Source organism: Triturus cristatus, chromosome 3_2 (assembly GCF_964204655.1).
Source record: "Triturus cristatus chromosome 3_2, aTriCri1.1, whole genome shotgun sequence".
NCBI classification, from domain to species: domain Eukaryota; kingdom Metazoa; phylum Chordata; class Amphibia; order Caudata; family Salamandridae; genus Triturus; species Triturus cristatus.
The window spans coordinates 445936702-445948395 of NC_140584.1; the positions used below are offsets into that span (position 1 = coordinate 445936702).

Sequence of the window (11694 nt, forward strand, 5' to 3'; positions counted from 1 at the left end):
ACCATGGGGTTTGCAGGTGGCTGGGTGGGGGGAGGTGGGCTGGGGAAATGTACACATTTTGCGTATATTGTTATTCAAGTTTTGGGTTGGCATTGTTTTGGAAGTTACAGTCGCAACGCAGTCCTGACAGGACACTTCACACGCTGGGTTTAGATGTCATAGCTAGGTAATTCACTGGGTCCTTCGGCCATCACCCTAATGTCTTGGAATGTGAGGGGTCTTAATAACACACGCAAGAGACGGCAGGTGATAACACTATCTTCTCCGACACACGGTCGACATAGCATTCTTGCAGGAAACACACCTCCCTCCCACAGATTCGGCTCACTTTGGCTCCAGCTGGGGCACACATAGATACTTTGCTAACTACAGCAACTATGCCAGAGGCACAGCAATATTGATTCATAGGAGGGTTTCCTTCACTCTCATTGACGTGACCCGGGGTCAGATGGGGAGGTATTTGATAGTCACGGGGACTCTACATGGTTACAGGGTCACTTTGATTAATGCGTATGCCCCCAATGTTGACGCCCCGGAGTTTTTTCATGATCTGAATGACCGGATTACTAAGCATGACCCTCAGGCACTACTATTGGGGGGGGGGACCTCAATCTAATACTGTGATCCACGTTGGACAGCACCTCTAGAGGCGGGCCCTGAGGGATCTCTGCACCCAATACGCTCTGTTAGACATCTGGCGACATCGCAACCCCACCCTCACCAAATACACTCACTATTTGAGTCCCCACGGTACCTGGTCCAGGTTAGACTACTGGTTGATCTCGCCCGGAATCGTGGATTGGTTTGATTCACGCACCACGTTCCCCAACACATACTCTGACCACTCTCCTATAGCATTACAGCTGCTGATTCCGTTTCTGGAAGGGTATGAGAGGCAGTGGCGGTTTCCGAGCAGAGCCCTGCAGGATGAAGTGTTCAAGACAGAGGTCTGTGCGGCGATAGAGGATTATTTTGACACTAACACAGTTTCGGTCGATTCCGTGGCGGTTTTGTGGGAGGGCTTCAAGGTCACTATACGGGGGGTTTGCATATCCAAGCGGGCGGGGGTGCTCAGAGACCTCTGACAAACCCTTTCCCGCATTGAACGCGAAATTTCCCATTTAGACTCCCAACTTTCACCTGGCCCCACCCCAGAGCTCCAGGCGGCGAGACTGGCTCTCCTGGCTGAAAACAGGGAAATATTATACCTGGGTAAATATCACACAGCACGCAGATACGGCGAAGGTGATCACCCGGGCAGGGTTCTGGCACAAATGCTGCGACCGCCGTATAACAAAACTTTTATTATGGAACTGCACTCAGTGTCGGGTTCCAACCTCACTTCGACGTCAGCCATTCGGGATGAATTTCTGGACTACTACACTAAGCTGTACTCCTCCAGGGATGAGCCGGACGGCACACCCAGACGGCATATCTCGACGAGGTCGCACTGGTATATTTGGAGAAAGACATGCTAGAATTCATGGTGAATCCCATATCTGTCATCGAAGTCGAGCTTGCTATAGACACCCTACGGGGCTCTTCCGCCCCGGGGCTTGATGGCTTCACGGGGGATTTTTATAAAGAATTCAAGGACATTCTGGCGCCTCAGCTGATCGAGGTTTACGTGGAGGCCTCAGAGAAGCAATGCCTCCCCCCCACTTTACGAGAGGCAGTCATTATATTGCTCCCCAAGCCGGGCAAAGACCACACACAATGCGGCTCGTATCGGCCGCTGTCTTTATTAAATTTAGACTATAACATTTTGGCCAAGGTTCTAGCCAATAGGCTGTCACAACTGATGGAGTACATTATCTATCTGATGCAGTCTGGCTTTGTCCCCCATCGTTCCACATCACTGAATCTCTGCACGCTCTTTGCTGTTATCCACAGAATACAGCCAGACATTCCAGCAGTTGCAGTTTTACTGGACGCGGAAAAAGCGTTTGACTCTTTGGAGTGGCCATTCCTCGTGGAAGTGATGAGACGCATGGGGATACCTTTCGGTTTCATTGCCACGGTTTCCTTGCTATATAGCAAGCCATTGGCGAGACTCCGATTAAATGGCACCTTGTCCAGCCCTTTTCGATTATACCGGGGGACCAGACAGGGTTGCCCCTTATCCCCGCTCCTATTTATCTTGGCCATGGACCCGCTGGTCAGACATTTCCAGGAACGCCATCTACAGAGAGGGATACAGTTTAACACGGGCCCGCTCCTCGCCTCCCTCTATGCAGATGTAGGACTTGGCCCTTTTTCCCTCAGTTGTTTTCATTTTTCGTGTTGCTACAGATTCAGGGAGCCATGTTATCTACCCCTGAAACTTCTGTCTGAGGGCCTGGAGCACATAATGGTGGCCACCTGTGACATCACCAGCATCCACTGGAACCTACCAGCACCTTCCAGAACATTCCAGGAGATTCCAGAACTCTGTGACAGTTGGAGGCGGTTTAGAATGTTGGGAGGTTAAGACAGAGTGTTGGCAGTTGGAGCTGGCAGTTGGCACCTGACTGGTGAAGAGAGAGGAGCACAACAGTGAAGGAGGAAGGAGTGAAGCAGCAGGGGTGGAAACTTGTGCCTGGAGTGGGGTCCATAAACCCACCCTTGATACTTGTCCCTACTGATGGATCCCAGCCTATAGCCCTGTGTGGGAAGAAGACAGAAGAAACTTATCCTAAGGACCTGGACAGCAGGAACAGGCCTTAGAACCAAGAAAACAGCAAGATTCTGACCTGAGAACTGGTTTTCCTGGAGTCCGGCGTCGAGTAGCCTGAAGACCTGGAGCCCGAGGTGGAGAAGCGGCGCTGACTGAAGTAGCAGACGTCGTACCCGGAGCCGCCTGAGGTCGTGAGAGGGCGCCGACGGAGGTCGTGAGGAATACCAGAGGTCGAGGAGGAAGTGAACCGAGGTCGAGCGAGCGGCGTCATCGGAGGAGTGAAGTCCGCCCTCCGGAGTCGTCGGAGACCGAGGTAGAGGAGCACCGGAGGTCGGGAGTGAGGATCGCACTCCGGAGTCGCCCGGAAGCTGTGTGGAGGAGCACCGGAGGTCGGGGGTGAGGATCGCACCCCGGAGTCGCCGGAAGTCGACATCAAGGCCAGGCCGGCCGACGTCATCGGAGCCGAGAGCGCCATCGGACCGGAGCCGCCCGAAGTCGACATCGTGAGGAGACTGCCCGACGCCGTCGAATCGGAGGTCGAGATCGAACCGAGGCCACCGACATCGGACCGGAACCGCCTACCGGCGTCGTCAAAGAACTGACATTGTGCCGAGGCCGCTGAGACCGAACCGGAACCGCCTCACGGCGTCGACACGACTCCAGCGGCGTCTGAACATCAGAAAAAGGGCAGTAAGTGGAGTAGAGGGCGCCTAAGGCCCTGTGGAGACCTGAGAGACTGCTCTAAGGGGCTAGGGAGGTGCTGAAACCAACCTGACTGTGCAAGGGGTGAACTGGGACTAACCTAGAGAGGTTGTGTGGAGAGAGAAAGCCAGGGCACTGGTATTCCCCCCTTTGATCTACCTCAGCTTAGGCCTCAGCCTTGTCCCAGCCAGGGAGTAGCCCCCCTCAAGCCTTCCACAACCCTACAAGCTGTGCCTGGGCCAAATCTGCCCTTAAGAATTGAAGTGTCATCTGATTACATGAGTGTTGCTGTATACTTTTAATTATTTATTGGGGATACTGTATTTATTGAGTTTTTACCTATTTATTGCTGCACTATATTTATAGGTCCACAGGACTTGTTGGTGTACAATATTTATTGGTACAGTATTTATTGCCTCAAAGTATTTAATTGTCTGTATATATTGCACTTGTATTTATGCCCTGTTATTTATGATCACCCCTATTTATTTCATCAAACAGCCAATATTTATTTGACCTGCACTAATTGAAACTTGTATATTGTGATTGACCTATTTATTCTTCCAATCAGCAACTAAGAGAAAAAGATAAAGAAAGAATATTTTCATAATTTTTACGGTGTAGAGTCGTTTTTGGAACGGATGCACGCATGGTTATTGTATGGGTATATTGTATGCTTAGCACTGCGCCTGTTTCCTGACCACTCGAGCCAAGCTACCACAGTGTGTTCGGGGAGTCCACCACCACCCTGCGGAGTGGGAGTGGGCTGTTTCCAACATAAATTGGTGTTCAGTGGTGGGATAGAGCTGTGCCTACATATACTCAACAATAACTGTGGGTAGTCCATAGGCCTACACCGGGAGTTTTCTCACAGCGGCCTTCCTAATTGTGGGTTTTTGTTTTTTTCCAAATTTACTCTGGTGGTGGGAGGAGGTATTATTAAAGGTACCACCCTACATTGTTACTGCACAAAACCTGTCCTCTAACCTGAGTGGGCAAGATGGAGTTTGTACTAGAAGATTTAAAAACGTACACTGTGGCCCAAGTCAGGAAGTTAACAGACCGGAGGGAGGAAAGACAGCTCACATGGGACTTAGCAAGGCTGGAGAAAGAGATGGAGGAGAAAAGGATGGCGCACGAGCTTTGGATGAAGGAGATGAAGCTGCGTGCCCTCCAGATGAGTGTGTCCAGCGAGGACACTGGTGGCAGCATACCAGAAGCTTCACAGGAGCTAGAAGTATATTTACCCCAGGAAGACATCACCAGGGTGTCTGAGGAGGCATTGGGGTGTGAACCTGAAGGGGGTAGTGCAGGGATCTTCCAACCCAGCGAGGTGAGAGAAGTGGCAGATAGCCCAGCTAGGTCCCAGGGAGAGAGGGTTGTAGGGCCTCACGACCTATCTGTAGGAAGGCGTGAGACGGGGAGGTGTCCCGAGGTGCCCCAACCGAAGTCTCAGGGCCTGGAGAGTTCCGCAAGGGAGCCCCAGGTTGGGAGCCTAGGCTGTCCCGAAGTGCCATCCAGTGCAGGGGAGCCCCTAGTGTCAGGAGGACCCAGGGCGACTGTAACCAGCGCGCCTGAGGTTCTGGGGTTGGCTCAGTTTCAGGGTTTAGGTCCTGGGCTGGGATGCCAGGCTCAGGGGTTGCCTGACCTGGCGGGTGGGGCCTCGGTTAACCGGGTCCCCCCGAAATTGACTTCCAGGGGTACTTTTCCCGTTAGGAGGGTGCTGAAATCTGGAAGGGGGTGCAGAGGGAGGAAGGTCTCGCCTCGGGCACCGACTCAGCCTAAGGGTTTAGACCCTAGGTTGAAGGATCAGTTGAGGGGTCAAGGCCCTAGACTGAGGAGGAAGTGTTGGTCTGAGGGTGCCTCGCAGGGTAGGATGAGGAACCCCAGAAGGAGAGTTAGGGGGAGGAGAGCCTCGCCCCGGAAGGCTGGTCAGCCTAAGGGTGTGAACCCCAGGAAGAAGGACCAGAGGCAGTTTAGGACTGCAAGGAGGAGGACCGGAGTGGTCAACGGGCACTACAGGCCTGGGGCTACTGCCCCCCACTCCGCGAGATCACCCGGGCCAGAGACATCTGGATGGCCCAGGGGCCGGTACTGGCCACAACTAGCTAGGGAGCCCCCGTGGGGTGGTTTTGTTGGTCCAGGGAGGTTTGTTAGGGAGCCATTGGGTTCCAGAGCGGAGGAGAACTTGCGGGTGCTCCTGCCGTTGCGGGCCTGCGTCCACCTTTTCTCGCCCCAAGCAGGGAAGACCATCAAGGCATTGATCGGTCTACCCTGGCTTTTGGCTGGAAGGGGGTTATGTAGGACTTGGCCCTTTTTCCCTCAGTTGTTTTCATTTTTCGTGTTGCTACAGATTCAGGGAGCCATGTTATCTACCCCTGAAACTTCTGTCTGAGGGCCTGGAGCACAAAATGGTGGCCACCTGTGACATCACCAGCATCCACTGGAACCTACCAGCACCTTCCAGAACATTCCAGGAGATTCCAGAACTCTGTGACAGTTGGAGGCGGTTTAGAATGTTGGGAGGTTAAGACAGAGTGTTGGCAGTTGGAGCTGGCAGTTGGCACCTGACTGGTGAAGAGAGAGGAGCACAACAGTGAAGGAGGAAGGAGTGAAGCAGCAGGGGTGGAAACTTGTGCCTGGAGTGGGGTCCATAAACCCACCCTTGATACTTGTCCCTACTGATGGATCCCAGCCTATAGCCCTGTGTGGGAAGAAGACAGAAGAAACTTATCCTAAGGACCTGGACAGCAGGAACAGGCCTTAGAACCAAGAAAACAGCAAGATTCTGACCTGAGAACTGGTTTCCCTGGAGTCCGGCGTCGAGTAGCCTGAAGACCTGGAGCCCGAGGTGGAGAAGCGGCGCTGACTGAAGTAGCAGACGTCGTACCCGGAGCCGCCTGAGGTCGTGAGAGGGCGCCGACGGAGGTCGTGAGGAATACCAGAGGTCGAGGAGGAAGTGAACCGAGGTCGAGCGAGCGGCGTCATCGGAGGAGTGAAGTCCGCCCTCCGGAGTCGTCGGAGACCGAGGTAGAAGAGCACCGGAGGTCGGGAGTGAGGATCGCACTCCGGAGTCGCCCGGAAGCTGTGTGGAGGAGCACCGGAGGTCGGGGGTGAGGATCGCACCCCGGAGTCGCCGGAAGTCGACATCAAGGCCAGGCCGGCCGACGTCATCGGAGCCGAGAGCGCCATCGGACCGGAGCCGCCCGAAGTCGACATCGTGAGGAGACTGCCCGACGCCGTCGAATCGGAGGTCGAGATCGAACCGAGGCCACCGACATCGGACCGGAACCGCCTACCGGCGTCGTCAAAGAACTGACATTGTGCCGAGGCCGCCGAGACCGAACCGGAACCGCCTCACGGCGTCGACACGACTCCAGCGGCGTCTGAACATCAGAAAAAGGGCAGTAAGTGGAGTAGAGGGCGCCTAAGGCCCTGTGGAGACCTGAGAGACTGCTCTAAGGGGCTAGGGAGGTGCTGAAACCAACCTGACTGTGCAAGGGGTGAACTGGGACTAACCTAGAGAGGTTGTGTGGAGAGAGAAAGCCAGGGCACTGGTATTCCCCCCTTTGATCTACCTCAGCTTAGGCCTCAGCCTTGTCCCAGCCAGGGAGTAGCCCCCCTCAAGCCTTCCACAACCCTACAAGCTGTGCCTGGGCCAAATCTGCCCTTAAGAATTGAAGTGTCATCTGATTACATGAGTGTTGCTGTATACTTTTAATTATTTATTGGGGATACTGTATTTATTGAGTTTTTACCTATTTATTGCTGCACTATATTTATAGGTCCACAGGACTTGTTGGTGTACAATATTTATTGGTACAGTATTTATTGCCTCAAAGTATTTAATTGTCTGTATATATTGCACTTGTATTTATGCCCTGTTATTTATGATCACCCCTATTTATTTCATCAAACAGCCAATATTTATTTGACCTGCACTAATTGAAACTTGTATATTGTGATTGACCTATTTATTCTTCCAATCAGCAACTAAGAGAAAAAGATAAAGAAAGAATATTTTCATAATTTTTACGGTGTAGAGTCGTTTTTGGAACGGATGCACGCATGGTTATTGTATGGGTATATTGTATGCTTAGCACTGCGCCTGTTTCCTGACCACTCGAGCCAAGCTACCACAGTGTGTTCGGGGAGTCCACCACCACCCTGCGGAGTGGGAGTGGGCTGTTTCCAACAGCAGATGATACTAATCTCTACTTACGGGAACCACACATCAACCTGTCGCCCCTTATCCGCGAAATCATCCGCTTCGGCAACTTCTCGGGTTTAGGTATCAACTGGCACAAATCGATCATATTCCCGCTTACGGCAGGTACGGTCAACTGGGACTGCAAATTTCCTCTTGAATGGTGCAGCGATTCGGTGAAATACCTTGGCATACATATCCATTTGGACACCGCTCAAACCTTTCCCTTACGGGCCGGGTGGCCATTCTGAAAATGGTGGTCCTGCCAAAATGTTTGTATTTTTTCAACATTCCGATCCCCCTTGCGGACTATTTTTTATGTAGGTTACGAACACTCACGACACGCTTGGTTTGGGGTGGCAGGAGACCACGCATCCGTTAGTCCACGCTGACTCTGCCATACGATAGAGGCGGGTTCAATGTTCCGGACTTCAGCTATACTACTTGGTGGCACAGTGCCGATACGCGTCGGCATGGTTTCACCCGGATGCCCGTATTCGCGCCCGGAGTCGGATCTGGTGCTCCCCGATCGGCTGTGCAAAGTCCTCCCGTGTGCTTTCCCGCGGGACAGACACGACATACAGACAGTGTCTACAGCCTCTTGGGCGTGGCATAGACTGAGGAAATGCACGGGTGCAGCGCTCTTGTATTCTTCTGCGCTACCATTGCCCAATGCTAGGTGGCTCCCAATTACCGGGGAAAAGCTGGTGCAACGCACATTGGCCACGCTGGATATTGCAAAAGTAGGGGATTTCTTTCCGGGGGTCACATATTTTCATTAGATGAAGACGTGAGGTTCACTGATTGCGATTTCATGACACGGTTTTTACTGAGCTGATTGAAGTCGGCACTGCGTGCTGCACTTCCCACATATCCGGTCGAGCCCGAATCCTTTCCTCTGCTTGATTTGGTGTTGGAGTCCCCAAACGGTGCACGCCTCATTTCCAAAATGTATAAAAAATGTTGTGAGGTTACTAAGGACATTTCACTCAACAGCCGCCATAAGTTGCTGCATTTTAAATTTCTTCGGCGGGCGTATTTTACACCAGCCATGGCACATAGGATAGACATCAGCAGGCCGCATAGTTGTTTGAAGTGCACGACACCACACACTGATTTTTTCCATTTGGCGTGGTCCTGTTCCTACTGGGCTGCGATACATGCTACATTGGGGAAGATAATTGGTCTTCCACTGGTTCCACTCCCTGAAGTCGCACTTTTGGGATACACAGTCCAGATCCCCCTGAAGGTCAGGAAATTTGCTGCATTGGAACTCCTGCTGGCTAAAAGGGAAGTCGCCATCCACTGGGGCAGGAAAATAGCTCCTAAATTACAAGACTGGCTGAAGAGTTTAGTATACTGCAATACAAATTCGGAGATGTATTCCAGTTTGATGCCACTGACAACACGGCCCAAAGACATATGGGGTCCCTTGAGGGCCTATCTGGAGAAGACTAAGCAGGCCCCCAACACAGTCAGCTAATGGAATAGTACCTGAGGGAGTGGGCTGAGGGAACACTTTCAAGGACTCTTGTGGTTAATCTTCTATTATAGGCACTTACAGATAGGGGGAATCACGCAAAGGATTGGTGCGGTTTAGGGGGCACTGCCGGCATGGTCGCCTAATTGCGGGGTGTGAGGGGAGGGGGTGGGTGAGGGCAGTCCGGGGGGTTGGCTGTTGCGCTAGATGTGATCAATGTACTGGCTGTTTAGACAACTACTTTTGTATTACCACTGTCAGGAAAGACTTGAATGCTTATTCGCACTTCATTGCAATGCTATGTAACTCTCATGCGCTATTTGAAAAATAAAGTGTTACATTTTTTTTTCTTTTTGGTGCTTCCCTCCGGGGGTGTAATTTGAGAGTAGAAGCAGATATATTCAATACTTTGGTTCTTTCATTTCAGAAATTCCTACTGGCAAAGTGTTAAGGGAGCCTCGTAGGCAGTAACGTAAACGAGTCCAGTGGCAGAAAAGCCAAAAACTCTTGGAGTAAACGAGCTGGAGCGGCTGCTCCATCTCTAGAAAACAGGTACTCACTACGTTAGTTACATATACAAGAGAGAGACTTAGTTCGGGTTGACGCTTTTTTGCATCATTTATTTATTTTGTTTTTTTGTAGAATATCCGGTCCATTTATATGAAGCCCAGATGATAGTCCCAGTACTAATCGCCTGGGTCTTGAAACGCGTTGGCATTTTGGGAGGCATTTAGTTAATTCTGAATGCGGCGAGCGTTGAAGGAAATTGTTGGATAAAGGCTTGATATACTATTCAGACACTCTTGACGCTGGAGTTGGAATAACATGTAGTTTATGACATTGGATATTTTCATGTTTATTACTACATTTTGTATATGATGTAAATTTTTCTAAAAATGTGTTTTGCATCAGATTAATGTAAAAATTCATTTGCTGATTTTGTCATGTTGCAAGCTGTTGCCAATAATTTTTTCGCAGTGTCCAAGTCCATTTTTGTCTTTAAGTGTATGTTAATGTGAATTGTATATACGTGTAACTTCATGTGTGAATTTGATAAGTCTGTGTTTCTTTTTCAGTCCCAAAAATTGTTTTGATCAATTTTTAAATTAATAAGAAATAGGAATGGTCTAATAAAAATTCAATTCGGACAGATAAAAGAGTTGACTGTTCGTTACTCCATGAGTGGTAGGAGTGTACGGTAGTAAGGAGCTGGGTTCATTGTTTTGTGTTCTCAACTTTCTAAAAGTGGCATTTTCAGACTTACAATTTAAATCAGACTTCACCCTAAGATGCAATTTTAGATTGTCAGTCTAGAGACACCAAGCTCGAAATATCCATCTTGTGCCAATTGGAAATTACACATATAAGATATAATAAGGTGATCCCAATGTTACCATATGGGGAAGATTGGCCTTGCAGTAGCAAAAAAACAAACGTAAGAGTTTTTCACTACCTGGGCATGTAAAACCTAAAAGAACACATCCGTTTTTTTAATACACTGTACTTTGTGCTGTCTAAGGCCTACATAAGGGGTGATATATGTATTAAAAAGGAATGTATGGACCTGGCAAGTGGGTTAACTTGCTAGGTCTAAATGGCAGTTTAACCTGCATAAACAAGACTGGCTCTGCAATTCAGGCCTGAGACACATTTAAAGGGCTACTGACGTTGTTGGCAAAATCAGTGAATCAGGTCCACAAGTGGCATTTAATTTACAGGCTCTGGGCACATGTAATGCACTTTACTAGGGACTTATGCAGCATGAGCCTGAAAGGGCAAGCTAAAGGGACTTGGTAACCACTTGAGCAGGGGAGAAACATCTGGAGGGTCATTGTGCCTGCTGGATTGAACAGTTTCTGACAGTGCCATATCTGTAGCCTCAATTGGCCTGGGTTGATTGCTGTGGTGCAGATTGAGAGGACATAATGCATGAGTGTACCTTCCCAGAGGGAAACTGCATTAATAGATCACAGTGCCAGACTATCCAAAAAACATTGGGTCCAAAGCAGAACCAAAAATAGCATGAATCCTCTGCTAGTACAGGTATTAGGGGAGAGGTATTAATTTGGAATGTGGCTGTATGGACAGCGCGGCTTTGTAATTTCATTCAACATAGGCCTGAATTGGGACGACAGCTGTTTGGGGGTCAGATATCGGTGCTGGTCAAATAGGGGCCCATACTGGAGGAACCGGTGTGGACCTTTGTGCAGGAGTAGAAGTTTAGGCTGGAGTCAGTAGGTGCCCTGTAGCTGGCACCATGGGGCAGACAGTTCTGGTGGCAGACCCGCCAGCAGAAGTCCAACTGGAGACCACTGTGAATAGGTGTTATTCAGAGGCATGCCAGAGGGAGCTAGAATCACACCAAAGATCTGGAGCACGGACTCTCTGAAAGCTACAATTTGCCGACAGGTCAAAGACAGCCTGGGAAAGACTGAATATGCTGGGACCATTTGCAGAATCGGGTTGGATTCAGGAGACACTGGAGAAGTGAGATCTTTATTTTGATACTCATGCCTTCCCACTAGACTTCGAGTGGCAGGGTGGGGCCTAGTTGCACTTGGATTTCTTGTGATTCTGCAGACGACTTGGGCTTACCAGAAAATGTTGACTGAGACGTGGACTTTCGCAGGAGCGCAACCTGGACAGCAA

At 50.3% G+C, this 11694-nt stretch overlaps 1 long non-coding RNA gene across 2 annotated transcripts in view; it reads left to right on the forward strand.

The window, feature by feature from the left end:
• LOC146857511 (uncharacterized) overlaps nucleotides 1–10198 on the forward strand; it is a 51006-nt gene extending 40808 nt beyond the window's left edge. Inside the window, exons 3-4 of one of the 2 annotated variants that reach the window (XR_014979914.1) lie at nucleotides 9473–9597; nucleotides 9688–10198. This is a non-coding gene — a long non-coding RNA (uncharacterized LOC146857511). The remainder of the gene's footprint in view (nucleotides 1–9472; nucleotides 9598–9687) is intronic. The other variant, XR_014979913.1, reaches the window with a different exon arrangement.
• The last annotated feature ends 1496 nt before the right edge of the window (nucleotides 10199–11694 follow it).